Source organism: Amblyomma maculatum, chromosome 11 (genome assembly GCF_055883805.1).
Source record: "Amblyomma maculatum isolate TAMU_Amacu chromosome 11, ASM5588380v1, whole genome shotgun sequence".
Lineage (NCBI taxonomy): Eukaryota > Metazoa > Arthropoda > Arachnida > Ixodida > Ixodidae > Amblyomma > Amblyomma maculatum.
In genome coordinates, this window is record NC_139354.1 from 37,007,273 (window position 1) to 37,025,395 (window position 18,123).

At 44.4% G+C, this 18,123-nt stretch overlaps 1 long non-coding RNA gene across 1 annotated transcript in view; it reads left to right on the forward strand.

The window, feature by feature from the left end:
* Window positions 1-8,583, forward strand: part of LOC146173516 (uncharacterized) — a 31,289-nt gene extending 22,706 nt beyond the window's left edge. Inside the window, exon 4 of the long non-coding RNA XR_014702099.1 lies at window positions 8,483-8,583. This is a non-coding gene — a long non-coding RNA (uncharacterized LOC146173516). The remainder of the gene's footprint in view (window positions 1-8,482) is intronic.
* Window positions 8,584-18,123: the final 9,540 nt, after the last annotated feature.

The following is an 18,123-nucleotide window of genomic DNA, read 5'->3' on the forward strand; positions in this document are numbered from 1 at the left end:
CTGCGGGAAATTTGGCCAAATCGGTGTGTTGCCTTCTGTGAGAGGCCTTAAAGGTTCGCGTAGTCGCTTTACCCGGGACACGGCGGTGCCACGCACGGCTGAGTTTGGGTGCTCGTTGTGCGTAGTGTCACACAGCACTCCAGAAAGCTTATTTAACAGATGTCTCCTGCAGGGTCGAAAGATTTGATTATTAGAATATACTTAGGTGTAATTGTGTTCTCTTAACGGAACGACCAAGCATTACCAAGTAGAGCCCAGACTGACAATGGGTCATCAAAGGCTTGTCAGAAAGTCGGCAAGAAAAAGTTGGCTAACAATGCCTCATAAAATAATTGTGAAAGAAAGATTGTCGAATTAGGAAAAAGCACCAGCTGCAGGTGGCGGCGCACCATGTACAAGCAACGATACAGGTTTCGCAATAAACATTTTTGAACGTGAGTGCCCACATGATCTATGTGGAATAGTGCAAGTGAGTAAATTGCTTACCTAGTTGGTCTTGTTGTGCGCCATTCTTCACTGTACCTGTCTTAGTAAGATTCATGGAAAACTTCAAATCAATTATTTATTGATAACACCAATAGGTATCACAATTTGCTTAGAAAGACATTAGTAATTTTGCCGAGCATGGTGGGCATCTCCTCGCCTTTCTGTGTTACTAAGATGGCGCTCGTATTATCGATTCATTTCATGGCGGCAGCAACAACGAGAGCTAAAGTCGTCGAATGTTCCTTCAATGTAATCTCACTGAAACATAACCGGAGTCGAAAAGGCGTTTGCTCTTGAGTTAACATTCGTTTTTTTATTTTTTTCCCGCTGTGGCCACTAAACATGATTCTTTGCAAAAAAAAGAAAAAAAGAACTGAACGAGAACTTGCGTATGGTTTCAAGGATCTACGTTGGAAGGTCAAATTGTCGAGCTTTCGCTTTTTTACATTACTTCAGAAGGATTAAAAGCTATATACACGGAAGAAAGGGATTTATCTGCAGTGGAAAAGCTTGTAAAAAGAAGAAGAAAGAACGACAGGGAAAATTCTAAGGTGAAAAAGAAAAAAGAATCCTGTTCGCGTCAGATTTAAGTTCAGTACTTCTCAGGTTTCCAAAGTTGATGAAATGCCGGTCGTGTTTCAGCTTTCGATAAGGAATTTTCGTTTTCTTCATTGCATTCTAATGAAAAATACTTGTATAAAGTCTTAGGCATACTTATTTTATAATTCTTTAGATTAAGGCAGCAGAATAATGCAGCTTGCTGCGATTCTACCATTTTATCAGAGTTGAGTGCTAAGCTCAGTGTAGGAAGAGACAACCTTGAACACAATTTTGCCGCTTTAGACTGGCCGAAGGTCGGTTAGAGCAGTGCTTTCTCCTGCGATTCAAGAAAAACCCAGTAAAAAAATCACAGTAACTAATTGCCGTGCAGCCTCCAAACTCTTACTCATTTTATGCACTTTATTTCATGCTCTGGAGCCTGCATAACAGGGTCGCCATAAAACATAATCTTTTCTTGCGGTTTCCGCAGGAATAGCACGAGGAAAACCGAGTCATATTGTCTGTAAACCTGCCCTAATATCTCGAACAAAATGGCATGAGTATTCAGTCTTTGAATTATTCTTTTCAGAGGGGGGGGGGGAGAGAGGTATATTTTATAACGCATCTATTCAAACAACGCTCCTGCATGACGAATGTTTCGGTCGACTTCGGCCATTAATGCGCGTCTTGACAATTACGGTCGTAGAGAACGCTATTCACATCAGAATAATTAATCATCTAAATAACCGCAGTTTAATATCATATAGTGTCAATATTAATTTCAGAGAAGAAAATGCACTTACCTTGCACTGCTAAAAATCCGAGATGAAATTGTCAATAATACTGAGCAACAACTATGCACCTTAGGCATATTTTTAGAATTTAGAAAGGCATTTGACTTCAAAATGCACGACAAATTATATACCAAAATACCTCATTATGGCATACGAGGCTTTCACGTAAATTCATACGCATTATTTATCAAATAGTAAGCATTATTTTACAATAAACAGCACAGTCTCAGACACTGGATCCAGAAAATTCGGTGTCGGTTCTATTCTTGGTCCTGTAATTTTCCTTATCTATATAAATGACAGTCTCACTTTCCAACACCCAACATATTATTCTCTATCCGAATGTTACAAGTGTTTTCTTTTCTTCTAGACCCAAGTAGAATGAGAGGAAGAAGACGGCTACAGTGTGAAAGAGAACTGAACAAGGGTAGAGAGGTGGGGGAGCCTCAGCTCGCAGATCGAGCCAACGTTTCTACATGTGGACTTGTCTTCGTCTGAGTAGAGCGATCATCACCGGCAGGGCTTTCAATACGATTTTCTTTCCGAAGTAGAAAATCTGGGGAGGGAGAGGATGGGTGAGAAGAAAGTAGGCCAAGGAGAGCGGTAGGGGAGGGTGGCTGAGATGAAAGTAGGTCGAGTGAAAAAAAAATTAAAAATATGTTTCTTCAGCACGTATTTCTCAGCCTTTAACCGGTGATCCTGCGGCCTGAAAAAGAAATAACTACCAGAAAAAACTACAATGCGGGCTGGGTGATTATTCAGCTGATTATTCTTCTTATTTAACATCCATTTCCCCAGCCCTCAAAATTGTGGCTTTAAAATCTGTCTCAGTGGCTTCAAACTGATTACCTTAATTTAAACGTAAAAAAAGTAATATTTTATTTAGATCTAGAAATAAGCGGGTCAACCTTGCGTGTAACTGAAATAACCTGCAGACTTTAGAAAGAGTATCGGAGCATCAATTCCTAGGGGCTAAATTTCATAAAAACCTTCGCAGGTCAAAACACGTGAATTCATTAAAAGTAGTATTGCTGAAATGTTAGAGCTGCTGAACTGAATTTAACCATACCTTCCAAACAACTTGAAACGGGAGCAATATTTCGTCCTAATTCATTCCCGGTTACCTGATCATCAACTTTTTTGAGGTGTCAATTCAAAATCAAACCTTAATAAATTATATCTGATGCAATGAAAGGTTTACGATTAATTCCTGGTATATCGTCTTATGATCACGTGTCGGAATACTTTGTAAAAGACGGTTTATTAAAATTGAAGCCTTGTAATACCAGCGCCTTTCCGAAACTATCCATCTAGAAGTGAGAAGAAATAGCGAACTTTCCTTTTTTACCTACACTAAGAATGCATGCCCCACTACACGTTCAGACGGCACTCCTTCTTGAAATCTTTCATTACGGCTAATAATGGTAAGCAACTGTTCAACTGGCAAATTCCTGACTGCTAGAACCTTTTCCCGCCTTTATTTAAAATCATTGATTATCCTTCTTCTCTGCTTTCGATCCTTCAAGAAAAAGGAGAAAGCTTATTTTGTGCATAATATGTAAGCATAGCAACAGGCTTTGGTCAGTGATGCTGCTTACCAATCGCATATGATAATCCAGTGCTGTTATGTGATTTTGTCATTTTTCACTGCGGGAAATATTCTTACTAATTGATTTTGTATTATTGCGAAAGCAATACTCGACAGCAAAAGTGATACCTCAGGTGTGTCCGCAGCTACGCCATAAAGAGGCGTAGATACGATCTCCTCATAAAGAAATCAGCCTGCCATGACATTTGAATTCACGTTACCCCTACGCCATGGGTAGGAACTGCCAACTCGGGTCGTTCCTTTCAAACGAGAGGGTGATAACAGAATCATCCTGCCAGAACCGTTTGCATTCTCGTTACCCCTACGACACGCAGGCACGTCCATATTGCTTGGTTGAAGCGTGACTTTATATGTGGGCTGGTAGCTCACGCTCTCGCGTCATATCCTTAAAGGATGAGCTTAAGTGTGCCGAATAATGTAACACCTTACACTGGTAGGACGTGATAGGGCAGTAATGTAGCAGGCAAAGAAGCTTCCGCCGTGGCTTTCGCAATTCAACTAGGGTGAACCAAAGCTAAACTACAAGTATATTTTTTTACTATTGAACTCCAACTGTTAATTTGTTCTGTACTTATGCTGAAACATAATTGTATAATTTGATTACCTAGCGCTGATTTGAACGCCGCTTTTTTTTTTTTTATTCCTTTGAAATCAAGATTTTCTCTGTTCATGCGTATATTTGCTTTATTTGCACTCATTGCTGAGTGTTGTGCTGCTGTGCTGCAAGTTTATGCAGGCACATTGTCTCAGATAGGCGATCATTGCTATCGCCTTTTTCCTCTGCCCATTTGCCCTACTTATGTATTGTATTAAGCACAATAAGCAAGCAAACAAACAAATAATAAAGAATTGCCGAATGTAATAAAATAAAAAGAGACCTGAGAGCTTATTTCCTTCAGATTCGTGCTTTTTTTGGAAGAACTTTCTTTGTTAAAAAATAACCAGTGCCTACCGTTTCTAATTAAAAAGTACAAGAACGCGCAATGGAAAATGCTCACTTCAAAACATATGATTTGTCTTCACATATACGTCCCCGAAAATAAAATTATGGCTTCGAACTATGAGCCAGGGCTAAAAGCACACGTGGCTGCAAGCACACGTATGAAAAAATAAGCAAAATATTTATTTTCAGATGCCTCTAGGAGCCTTTTTTAGGCCATTCATACAGTACATTTATTTTCCACGAAGCACGAGCCGATAATACCCATAGAATGTTGCGCAGCGCAGGATCCCCTTTTGCTCGGACACGTCAATGGTCGCACGGCTAAGCCTGGGTGTGAGGGTACCATGGTGTCGTATACAGCAACCGACACATTTAATGTACCATGCGGGGATGGAAGCCTAATAGGGAGGTACAGCTAAAAGCAATATGAATGGAAACACGGGAGCGCGTTGCCTCCACCGAACTTTCAAATGTGCTGTCACCGACAGGTGATGAGATTCAGCGGTAAAGACACATAGCTTGGTTGGCTGCTCTTTCCTAGCCTTCCCTTGATACCACCCATTCTTGTCTTGTATTGATGGCAACACTTTGCAAAGCGCGGATCCCGCGATCCCGTGTTCCCTTTCATATTTCTTCTAGCTGTACTTATATGCAATGGTGTTTTCTTAAGTCCGCGCACCATCAAATATAGCTCTGGAGATTTAAAAGGCTGTGAATGGCTCATCAAAGTAGAAGGCTTCAAAGAAAGACTGCAAAAATATGGGTAACCACGTCCCATAAAACTTAAATGCAAGAAACAAACTGACTTGCATTAAATATAAACGCCGGCAGCAGATTGTGCACTGTGTAGACGCAATGACGCAACGTTCGGATTAAAAGTTTGTTGAATGTAAAGGATCATACGATTTATATGTAGATACAAATCTATTATTTATAAATAATTCTAATAACTTACAACTCTGTTAGAAAAATTTAACTAACGACTTCGAGCATGGTGGGCATCTACCAGCGCTCTCTTTGTTGCAAAGGAGGCAGCTTCTATCACAGATTCATTCTATACCTGCAGCAAATGTCAGAGATAAAGCTGCCGAATTTCTTTTTAATGTGCTCCTCCCCGCAATATAAGCGCAACAATAAAGCGTGTGCAGATCCATTTACCCTCATTTTTTATTCTTTTCCCGTGTAGCAAGTAAAGCGACTTTTTGGAAAGACGGCTGAAGAGTAAAGTTGGGTGACATTTCCACGATTTCGTTCTGAAATAGCATACTGCTAATCTCCTGTTTCTTTATATTATTTTGTAAACGATGAATAGTTATATAAGCGAAAGAAAGGGATTTATTTTCATAGGACAGGCTGGTAAGGTTAAGAAGCAGTGATGGGGGAAATTCTATGGTGAAATAGAAAAACAATCCTGTTCTGGTCAGATTGAAGTTTAAAACTTCATGGTTTGCCAGAGTTGATGACATACTGATCGTGTTTCAGCTTCTGTGCAACCAGTTTTCTTCATTGTGGTTGCATTACAGCAAAAAATACTTGGAAATAGCCTTATGACATGATTATATCATATTCTTTATGATTAAAACAGCAGAGCAATGCAGCTCAAAGTGTTTCTATTGTGACAATAGAAGGGTGCACCTCACCTTGCTTTTACCACGGGCGCAAAGCTGAGTGATAAACTGACTAGAAACAAAGCTGGATACGTGTTCCGAGTTAGCTCCGTTTCAGAAGTGTCGTTATCGCCCTAACCTCGAGTCATTCGACAGGTCTAAATGCCCGAATCAGATGTCCGAACGTTCACCACCACTTATTGTTCCGGCGTTTCCTCCAATGAGATAAGGCCGAAAATGAAGAAAGTAGCACTTTGAAAATGACGCAGATTCGGAATACGGGCGTTGTGTACAACGTTGCCGCCACTGCTTCGCCGCAACTCGGCTTGAAGGGGCGCTTTTTGCAGCGTTTGAAGAGAAACTCAATCAGAATATAACTGCGACTCATGCACATCAGTACGTACATCCTACCTCTTTATCACGTATGCGACGAGGTCGAGTCATCTGCTTATCCATTCGCATGCATTGTCAAGAAGTTCCATGATTGGATCGCCATACGAACACGAGTTTTTTGCCACTTTGCAAAGAGTGAGATTAGGACGGCACATTGCTATCGTCTGTAAACTTGGTTAATATGTCGTACAAAAATAGAATCTAAATTTTCAGCCTTTGTAATTATTTTCCTGAAAAAAAAAGGGGGGGGGGGAAATAGATTTTTTGTTTTTTTTTTTCTGCACAGCTGCTAGAACTAACTCTGCTGAAGTGTAAATTATTCAGGGAATTTCCGCCGTCTAGACACTTTTTCACTTTCAAGCTCAATGCTGCAGTAGTACTGAGTATAATGCATAGCAAAATGACCAATCGGTTTATTTCCCTGCAACGCGGCGTTTTAAAAAGAAAGTTTGTTCAAAACTAAAACAGGAGCTAGTGAACTAAATTACAAAAATGCATCAACTGATATAGGACCGCGTTAATTTTATCGCCTATCTCTTAGATCAGACTTGCGTCGCCAAACACTAGTTGGCATTCAAACAAAGAACCAGCAAACGCGGCTGAAAGCACACTCATTAAAAGACGAGGAAAATTCATCCCAGTGGCATTGTCTCGGGATAATTATATGGCCGTTCATGCAATAAATTTCTTTAACAGGAGGCACTGCCAAGAGTATGTTTTATACAGGGAACATATTACGCAGGAAACATCGAACGGGACACTGATCATGCGAACAGAGGAAGCTGAGTGTACGAACAGAATTGAGATTTAGTACAGCGAATAATCACCGACCTTCTCCAAGTTTGTGTTTCTGGATGGGGGTGTCAGCTGCCACAGGAGCGTTAATTCTCGACTGTTGAGGTGAAAGCCTTACTAAGCTATGTCTGCAAGTTCGCGTGTAGAGAACGTGTCCGCAGCAGTTGTGTCGTTCTTAAAACAGTTAGTAAAAACGAATGGTTGCAGTTCATAGAGGACGATGAGGAAGACTCGAAATAGCTATACGACCAACGTCGACGTCCAAGGTGTATGACGTCACGCCAACCGGAAGTGGATGGGGCTCTGACATATTTAGCGAAACAGGAGAGTAATAGTGACCAGAAGAGTGTAATGAGTGCAAATTACTGAAATAAAAATTTAATTAGTTCGTAAGAGAGGTAAAAGCATTCTGAGAGCACTGCAGATAATCTGAAACTAGATAAATGCACTTTCACTCCCGCCTCCCTCCCTTCCCTTACGGCGTGGTTCAGGTGCCCACAGAGCAAGTGTGACAGATACTGCGCCTTTTCCTTCCTGTTAACCAATTAAAATTAATAAGAAGAAATGCGGAAGCCTGAGCGTTGCTTTGTTGTCCGCTAGATGTGTCAACGAAATTCAGCAAGTGACAGATACCGCACCTGTAAACAAAATTATAGAACGCTGCTGAACTTTAATTTATTCACACGGAACACTGGTTCTGTTCGACTAGGAGCGCGCAATGTACCGTGTGCAGCAGCCGCGCTTAGCTTGTCGCATTTCACCACTGCAGATTCTGCACTGCTCTCGGAAATCCTATTACCTTGAGCTCCGAAAACCTAGTTGCGTTCAAACAAAGTTCGCTAGCGCCGCTGAACTCTACCTGTTCGCTAACTAACTTAGGAAATCCGGTGGCTATGTTACGGGAAACCAGCAACAGGCAAAAACTATCGAGCCTAAAGAACGCGCATGTTTCTTCCGTGAACGGCGCACAGAAGTATGAATTGCACCTGACTTCCGCCTGTTTGGGAAATCCTATGCAGCAGACACTTCCTGGTGGGGAGTGTGACACGCCGGAATCTTGAAAGGGCTTTTCGGCTTTGAGACGAAACACCGATAAACGCTCAACTGCCACTGGGCGACATTTCGGGAGAGCAGCAGTTCCCATTTTTAACGGCGGCTTCTTCTGTTCGCTCCTGACAGAGCTGTTGAGAATGTCGCCATTTCGGCCGCAGTCTGTTTAGGATTGTCATATGAGTGTCGAGTTAAACAATCCAAGTTGCGAGAGTGCCAACTCCTGTACTTGAGCATATTTGGTACCTTATTTTTTTTGTTTCAGAATAAAGTTGGGATGTCATCAGCTGAAAGAAGAATAACATGTTCCCGATAATTGTATACGGCACGGGAAGAATGAAATTAATATATATATATATATATATATATATATATATATATATATATATATATATATATATATATATATATATATATATATATATATATATATATATATATATATATATATACACTCTAAAGTCTAAAGGCGAACACACTCAAGACAACAATAATACCCAAGAAAGTAGCAGGTGGGACAGCGGCCGATGTAGCTCAGTTGGAAGAGCACTGGACGCTATATTCGGAGGTCGTGGATTCTGTTCCCACCATCGGCACATTGTTTTTCCTTCTACTTTGTGTTTAATTATCTTTCCCCTAAACAGATTACATTACTAATTTGTGTGATTACCGGAGTAAAAATTAAAACAATAAAAGACAAAGTACAATACCCAATGCTTTCCTTGTATATATATATATATATATATATATATATATATATATATATATATATATATATATATATATATATATATATATATATATATATATATATTTATATATATATATATATATATATATGTATATATATATATAAGATTACATTTTCAATGTGGTACTTGTAACTTCAAGGCGTGAAATTGCCGTAGTCAATAAAGGTATTGCCTACCCCCCCCCCCCCCCCCCCATCCTATATAGCTTAAGCTCTGAAGTGAATTGCTCATCAACTTTGAAGGTCAGGTAAGAGTGCAATATCTTCAGGCGATACATTTCTTTCCTAGCTGGTAAATATACGGGGCCACTGATTCTAGACCGCACGTGATACCTCGGTTCCCAAGCTGCAGGTGCTGGTTGCCAGTGCAGATCTGGATTTCAAACGCACGTTACAGTCCAGTATATCGCGTACATGTTCAGACGAATGCCACATGGGGCACTTGTTTTATTGTTCTGAAAGTTAGGCTTAGTCCTCTCTCCGTTTCTTTCCCTAATTTCGAGAATGGAACTAGAACTAATATCCTTCATTTTGCAGTTTGCCATATTTAAATACATATTTCACGTGAATTCTTTTTTTTTTTTTTTTTGCTCCAGACTTTGCGCGACGAAAAGGGGAAAAACATTGTCAGGTCGGGATTCGAGGCAAAACCTAATTTTTAAATGGCTTTCAAGTCAGCCTCACTTTATTGGTATTTGACTTCCTGAAAACGCCCGTGGAAAGAACAGTAATAGCTTTTGGGAATGGCAAATTGCCTTCCAAGATTATTTTTTGAAAACCAATGCTCTCGCCGGGTCTGGTTATATTTCGTTTGCTGCCCCCATTATAATCGAGGCTTCCTAAACGAGGTTACATTTTAGGGAAAGCAGACAGCAAGATCAGTTATGTCCCTTCATTTTGATCAGTAGTTTCTCTATTTGTTATTGCCCTCCTCTTTCCACTCATGCCACAAGTAGGTGGAAATGAGTGTCCAGTAGACCTTTGAGCGCACCATACGGTATGACCACAAAGTTATGGTGTTCCTTTTAGGCTCGAAATGTTCACCTGAATGAAAGGTAGACCGATATTGGACAGAGGTCTAATTAAAAAAAAAAAAGTCACACGGCGCCATAAGTGATTCACAAAAATTAGCATTATTGTTCCTCTCATTAATTTACATAAGCAATAAAGTAGTCATGTTAAAAAATTCGCACAGTCATAAGTGATTCAGAAATGAGCAATATGGCTCCTCCTATTAATGCGTAAGCATTAAGTGGCGATGTTTAAGGAGCACGTCACCAGAACTTTGTTGGAAGGATTGCGTCGAAGAGAGGACCGATAGAAAAAAAAAAAAGGAATGCCTGTACCCGATAGGGAATGAAAACATGTCATCAGGGAAAATATTGGGCGCGCTCGGTGACATTAGTTAATTATTAAACCCAATTAAGTTCCTCACGGAAAACCATTTACATGAGTTTATATAATATGTCTTATGGCAAGTTTGCGTACAAAAAAAAAAAAAAAAAAAAAAAAAAAATTAAGTCAATCGGATGTCAAAATAGCCAACCGGAGTAAAGGTGACGTTCAAAGTTATCACATGATACTTCACTTCCGGTTACATGACTGATGAGGACGTCGGAAAAGTGGCATAGTTATGAAGACGTCGGGATAAGATGTCATGGTGTGACATTAGTGTGTCATGTCACAAAACCAGATGTGTTTCGACATGAATGAGCCAAAGAACGCAAATGGATGTGTTTCGACATGAACGAGCCGAAAAAACCGCTAGTGGACGTGTTCCGACATAAATGAGCCGAATAAACCGCTGAAAGTGATCAGAAAGTGTGGAAAGTATCGTTTAATGGAAGGGATAAAAAATTCCGAGAGCACTGTAGAATCTGCAGTGGAGAAATACTAAAAGCTGAGCGTTGCTACTGGCTCAACTAACTAACTCAATTAAACTAACTAACTACTGGCTCAATTAAACTAATCCATCAAACCAAATCATTCATCTATATGGGGTGACGTCTTCGCACCTACAAATTTCCCCAATGCATTTTGCAGACACTTTTCGGCGACAGGAAGCCATAATGCTTTCGCATTAATAAGGCGAGAAATCGTCATCTTTCAAGAAGTTAATCTTTTTGAAGAGCCTTATCCCTTCCTTCGCCTTGGCCTGGTAAAAGGAAGGGATATTAAAAAACTTCGAGCTAGTTGCATTCAAACAAAGTTCACTGGCGCCGCTGAACTGTACCTGTTCGCTAACTGAGCTTAGAAAACCCGGTGGCTATGTTACGGGAAACCAGAAACAGACACAAACTATCGAGCCTAAGCAACGCGCATGTTTCTGCCGTGAACTGCGCACACAAGTATGAATTGCACCTGACTTCCGCCTCTCTAGGAACTCCTACGCAGCAGACACTTCCTGGTGGGGAGTGTGACACGCCGGAAACTTGAAAGGGCTTCGACTTTGAGACGAAACACTGATAAACGCTCAACTGCCACTGGGCGACATTTCCGGAGAGCATCAGTTCCTATTTTTAACGGCGGCTTCTTCCGTTCGCTCCTGACAGAGCTGTTGAGAATGTGCCATTTTGGCCGCAGTTTCTTTTAGGATTGTCATATGAGTGTCGAGTTAAACGATCCAAGTTGCGAGTGTGCCAACTCCTGCACTTGAGCATATTTAATACTTTTGTATTTTCAGCGAGCATTTTTCACTCAGCGTCGTGGGCCACCTATTCTACGCCCTTGGCGCACATCTGACAACCGGCCAATTTGCTTTGCATGTGGTCTCCCTGGCCATGTTGCACGCCTGTGCCGCCGTCGTCCGACACCGTACGCTTTCGATCAGAGCCCGGCTGCCTACGCACAGCCGCCGTCCCCACCCCGTGCGCCACCTCAGCCCTCGTCTCAATTTGACCACTTCTCGCACGACCGCCGCTCAATCTCTCCGCGTCGTCGCTCGCCGTCACCGATGCGTCGTAGCTCCACCTCGCCAATACCGGAAAACCACTAGACGCAGTTCCGCAGGCAAGAACTGCGCTTTCGTCGACAAGTGAAAGTCCTGCTTTGTCACCTAATAATTTAATCGAACTTACCATTGAAAATGTTTGTACTCTTGCGCTTGTAGATACTGGTGCTGCTGTGTCGGTTATTAACGTTAGACTGTGCCGCTTATTACGAAAAGTTGTTTTGCCGTATTCTGGGATTTCTTTGCGCACCGCCACTGCTCAGCACATCGCACCGCTCGGTACCTGCACTGCTCGAGTCACCATTCAGGACGTTCTCTAGGTCATCAGTTTTATCGTTCTCCGTGACTGCTCCCATGACATAATTTTAGGGTGGGACTTCTTGTGTCGCAATCGCGCCGTAATTAATTGCGCTCGTGCCGAGGTAGAGCTTTCTCCGCTGAGCACCGCACCGACCGCCGTTAACGTTCTTGGGGAAGCCAAATTCCACGTTGCGGATGCTACTGATATCCCGCCTTTATCTGCCGCTATTGTGCCTATAAGCTGTCCCTCTCTTCAAGACTGTACAGTGCTCTTCACCCCATCTTCCCTTTTCGTCTCGCGACGCTGTCTTCCCCTACCCTGCGCCGTCCGTAGTGTACGAAGCGGCCGCACCGAACTAGCCATTACTAACGATTCGTTCTATCCACTCACGTTGCAATGTGGCGAGTGCATTGGGCATGCCGACCCTGTTCGATCAGAAAACTTTGTTACCGTCCCACCGCTTCTTTCCGCCTGTGCCGACACATTCTCCGACAGCATAAGTGCCCTTAGCCCACCTCGTTCCTCGTCTCCTTCATCGCCTCTTGCTGCCTTTGACAAAGCCATCGACAGTGCTCTCGCTCCAGATCAACGCGCCAAGCTCTTCGACTTGCTGAACCGATTCCGAACTTCCTTTGACATCCAGCAGCCATCCTTGGGTCGGACATCTACTGTTGCCCACCACATCTATACTGGTACGCATGCCCCGTTACGCCAACGTCCTTATCGTGTATCAGCCTCAGAGCGCAGCATTATTGATGAGCAAGTCGATGAGATGCTCAGTAGAGGTGTTATTCAGCCCTCCAGTAGCCCTTGGGCGTCCCCGGTCGTTTTAGTCAAGAAGAAAGACGGGTCTATTCGATTCTGTGTGAACTACTGCCGCCTTAATGCGATCACACGAAAGGACGTCTATCCGCTACCACGCATAGACGACGCGCTGGATACTTTGCATGGAGCAGAATTTTTCTCTTCAATCGATTTACGATCTGGCTACTGGCAAGTTCCAATGGCTGAAGGCGATCGCCCCAAGACGGCTTTTGTCACCCCCGACGGGCTCTATGAGTTCAACGCCATGCCTTTTGGCCTGTGTAACGCGCCCGCCACCTTTGAACGCATGATGGACAATATTCTCCGCGGTTTGAAGTGGCACACATGTCTCTGCTACTTGGATGACATCGTCGTATTTTCATCCGACTTCGCGACCCACCTAACTCGTCTTGAAACTGTCTTGCAATGTCTTAGCGACGCTGGTCTGCAGCTCAATCTGAAAAAGTGCCATTTCGCCGCTCGCCAACTTACTATTTTAGGGCATTCAGTGTCCAAGGATGGCATCCTTCCTGATCCATCTAAACTCCGCGCTGTCGCTGAGTTGACGAAGCCAACATCTATCAAGCAACTGCGCAGCTTCATAGGCTTATGCTCCTATTTTAGGCGTTTCGTTCAGAACTTTGCGACCATCATTGCTCCTCTGACGCGACTTCTCAGCGCCCACAAAGATCTTTCTGCCTGGTCGCCGGCTTGCGACACTGCTTTCACAAAATTGCGCACGATACTTACCTCTCCCCCCGTATTGTGCCATTTTGATCCGGCTGCTCCTACCGAAGTGCACACCGATGCCAGCGACGCCGGCCTTGGCGCTGTTCTTGCCCAACGAAAACCCGGTGTTGATGAATACGTTGTGGCGTACGCAAGTCGAAAGCTGACCAAGGCCGAGACCAACTACTCGGTGACAGAAAAGGAATGCTTGGCAATTGTTTGGGCGCTTCAGAAATTTCGGCCATACTTGTATGGGCGCGCATTTGATGTTGTTACGGACCACCACGCTTTATGTTGGTTGTCTTCACTAAAAGACCCCGCCGGCCGTCTTGCCCGCTGGTCGCTTAGACTACAAGAGTATGATATCCGAGTCATCTATCGTACAGGGCGTAAGCATTCCGACGCAGACGCTTTATCTCGCTCGCCAGTGTCGCCTGACGCTCCGTTCTCCCCTGCCTCCAGCTCCGCCTTGGCTTCCTTGTCCATCGATGACATGCCATCAGAACAGCGCAAGGATCCGTGGCTTACATCATTAATCGATCTTCTAACGAACTCGTCACTTTCACCGGCTCCTCGCGCCCTTCGTCGTCAAGCGCAGCATTTCGCCCTTCGTGACCGTCTTCTCTATCGACGCAACTATATGCCAGATGGCCTTAAGTGGCTGCTCGTCGTACCTCGCCACCTCCGAAGTGATATCTGCGCCTCTTACCATAACGATACGCAGTGTGGCCATGTGGGTGTATTTAAGACTTACGAACGGTTGCGACAGCGCTTTTACTGGCGCGGTATGTATACCTTCGTCAGTAAGTATGTGCGTTCGTGCATCAATTGCCAACGTCGCAAGCCGCCTCCTCTCCATCAGCCGGCTCCACTGCAGCCCCTTCCGTGCCCATACCGACCATTCGATCGTGTTGGCATCGATTTGTATGGACCTCCGTACACACCTGCAGGAAATCGTTGGATAATTGTAGCCGTCGATCACCTCACTCGCTATGCGGAGACAGCAGCACTTCAGGATGCCACCGGACCCACTATCGCCTCCTTTCTTCTTCATAATTTCATTCTGCGGCACGGGGCCCCCCGTGAACTTCTAAGTGATCGAGGCAAATCTTTCCTATCCGAGGTTGTCGAACCGCTCCTACGCGAATGGCAAACCATCCATCGGACAGCCAGCGCGTACCACCCTCAAACCAACGGACTGACAGAGCGCTTCAATCGCACACTAGGTGACATGTTGTCCAAGTACATCGCCTCCGATCACTCCGATTGGGACAAGATTTTCCCATTTATAACCTACGCCTACAACACCGCCGTTCAAGCAACTACCGGATTCTCGCCATTTTTTCTGCTGTACGGGCGTGAACCTTCGTCTCCACTCGACACCATGCTTCCCTACCGTCCTGATATCTCAGAGTATACATCGCTTTCAGCAGCTGCCAGGCACGCTGAAGAATGTCGCAAACTGGCTCGCTCACTCACTTCGGACGAGCAAGCCCAGAAACAAGCGCACAGCGACAGCAGCCACTCTGTCCACCAATTTTCTCCCGGTGCTCACGTGTGGCTCTGGGTCCCATCGACACCCCCCGTTCTGACCGGCAAGTTTATTTCCAAATACCACGGACCCTATCTAGTGCTCCAACAGACTTCTCCCGTGAATTGCCTAGTTGAACCGCTAGCCGCATCCACCGACCTTCGCCGCCGTGGGCGTGAGATTGTTCACGTCGACCGTTTGAAGCCTTACTACGATCCCGCATTCCTTTCGTCTCCTTGAGTCGCCAGGATGGCTCTTCTTTTCTGCGGGGGCCAGATTGTAAAGAAGAAGTTCAGATTAGGTGGACATATCGCCGAGAAAGAGGAAGAGGAAGTGATTTTGAGTACCAACTGACTGCAAGCTGGGCCACCCCCGCTCCGGTCCTGCACGCTACCAGTGCCCGCTACCAGTGCCTGGATCCCCGCTTAAAGGCCCACTGTCCACCCTCCGGTCGAAAATATTTTCTTCCCCGGTGACTGTGAGACTTCGCCCCTGGAACGCAAGGCCGCAAAATGTTTTTTTAAAAGAGTAACTAATAACGCAGTTACAGCCACCGCAATCACCCGATTCTATCCTGCCTCTCTCCTTCCGTTCCCTCGCAAAGGTTTTTCACTCTCCTGCCCGAGGTCGTCTAGCCTCCGCAATACAAATTCCCCTTCCTCCTCCGCGTTTGACGGGAGGTGGGGCGTGGCTCTCCGCGAGCGCGAAAAAAAAAACTGTCGAGGGAGCGCGCGCCGCTGGATTCAGTCTGGTCGTGGCGAGGGAAAAGCGCGCTGCGAGCGGTAGACACCCATCCTTCTCCCGTCAGTCAGCGAGACGGACCAATGGACGTCGTTTCCGGTACGTACGTCATTATCGGGGCCCGTCGGGCCAGCGCAGGAAGCGGTGAAGCTGGCATCTCAAAGGAGAGCATGAGGGAGCTTTGAATTGTATTTTCGATGCTTTGCGGCGCGCGTGTCGCTGTAGAATTTTGCACAGACTATCTCCGGTACCTGATCGAAACACTGGGCTCCTTTTCTTAAAAGGGCCTTCCCTGGACAGTGGCCCTTTAACAATCCCAAGATATCCTTCCGAGGTGAATGTTTGAATACTTAGGCAGCTCAAAACATTTTAGATTAATTAGCGGAACATATCTTCGGAGTTTCATCGCATTAATCCCTTTGACTTAATATATCCTTGCATCATTGCCTTAAACTTCAATACTTCTGGTACACTGTTCTTATGTGTTTTCGTTCGGTATGCATAATACTAAAATTCTGCTGCTTTTAATTTATTTCGCGTTTTTATTTATTTATTTTCTATGATATTAATAGAGAGAGAACAAACCGAATTCTTCTTTTCCTTTGGAAGCCGTAACGTAAAGCGACCTTCGCCGAATGGTCTTGATGATTAGGCTTTTGAATGAAGTATTTTAGTATTTAATAAAAAGCTGTCGCTAACCATTCGTGGCATTAAATAACTGACACGTTTTCTGCGTTACCTGTCTCAGGATATGGCCATGTGCCATACAGCAAAAAAAATATTGACAGAATTTGTTAAGAAACAAACCTGTTTGCCGCGTTCCGATCCTTCTGAGCCCATTACAGGTGCAGTGCCATGTTATTCTCTTACCCCATTATTGTTATCTCGTATTGCTACTCTCATTGTGGGACTCTTCACGGGTGGCTGAATACTAACAATCCCTTACATATACCTCTAATTTCTAGCCAAAACTTCTAAACGTGTCAACTGCTCATTCCACTCCTCTTTAAAAACGTACTTAGGGCAAACCCAAGCAACTTTGCCTTCTGTGTGCCTGCTAAAAAACCGGCTTCAGGTTTCTACCAAGTGAGCAAGGCTGCTTTGACGGTGAATCGCTGTGTGCGGCAAGCCAACAATTAAGGACCTAATGGTCCAGTACTCGGAGAGCGGAAACCGCTTGAGAGGCCTCACAGCTTAGCATTGAAGCATTTGGCAGTTTCGGCCCCTCTGCGCGCCGAACGCGACTTAATGCACACCTGTGTGACAGGTGTTTCCTTCGAGCTCTGATTACAATCTCTTAGAAGTAGTCATTAATGACTTCCAGCTCCGCTTGGGAGCTGTGCTGCTGGGTCACTTCTGGACACCAGCCACATTCCTTCTCTTCTTGGTGTCTTTGTTACACAACAGCTTTGAAATATAATTTTGTCATTTGTATGAGAGTAGCCTGCGTGTACATGTCTCACCAAGACGTGCACATAATCTGTCACTTGATTTGCGCAAATCCCCTTTTCGAATTTTGCTGGCAACTTGTCGACAGGAGGAGGATTAAAGTTAAATTGGTTCACAGGAAGGGAAAGGCGCAGTAACTGTCACACTTTCTCTGTGGACATCCGAGCCGCGCCGTAAGGGAAGGGAGGAAGGTGGGAGTGAAAGTGGAAAGAGAGAAAGGGGAGCCGTAGTGGAGGGCTACGGAGTAATTTCGACCACCGGAATTACTCCGTAGCCCTCCACTACGGCTCCCCTTCATTTGTGAAAATGGAGTAACCGCATGGGTGGTCCGCTGTCGAGGGGAGCGCGGTAGTGTTGTTGTCCAGTAAGGCGCGAATGTCCCTATCTGAGTGAGAGGTTTGAGGCAAAGCTGAATTTCGGTGGGTCTCCACTCTGCTATGCTCTGATCTAGAGACCCAGCGTAGGCTGATAACTCAGGCAAGAGCGGCAGCCCAGGCCACTAGGGTCTTGAAATGAAGACTCCACTCACTGCCCCCCCCCCCCCTTTTTTTTCCTTCTTTTTTCTTCTTTTTTTCTTTTTCTTTTTGAAATAAAGTTCTCTCTCTCTCTCCACGAGTTCAAGGTCGTTTATTCCGCTGTTGCTTTTGAGG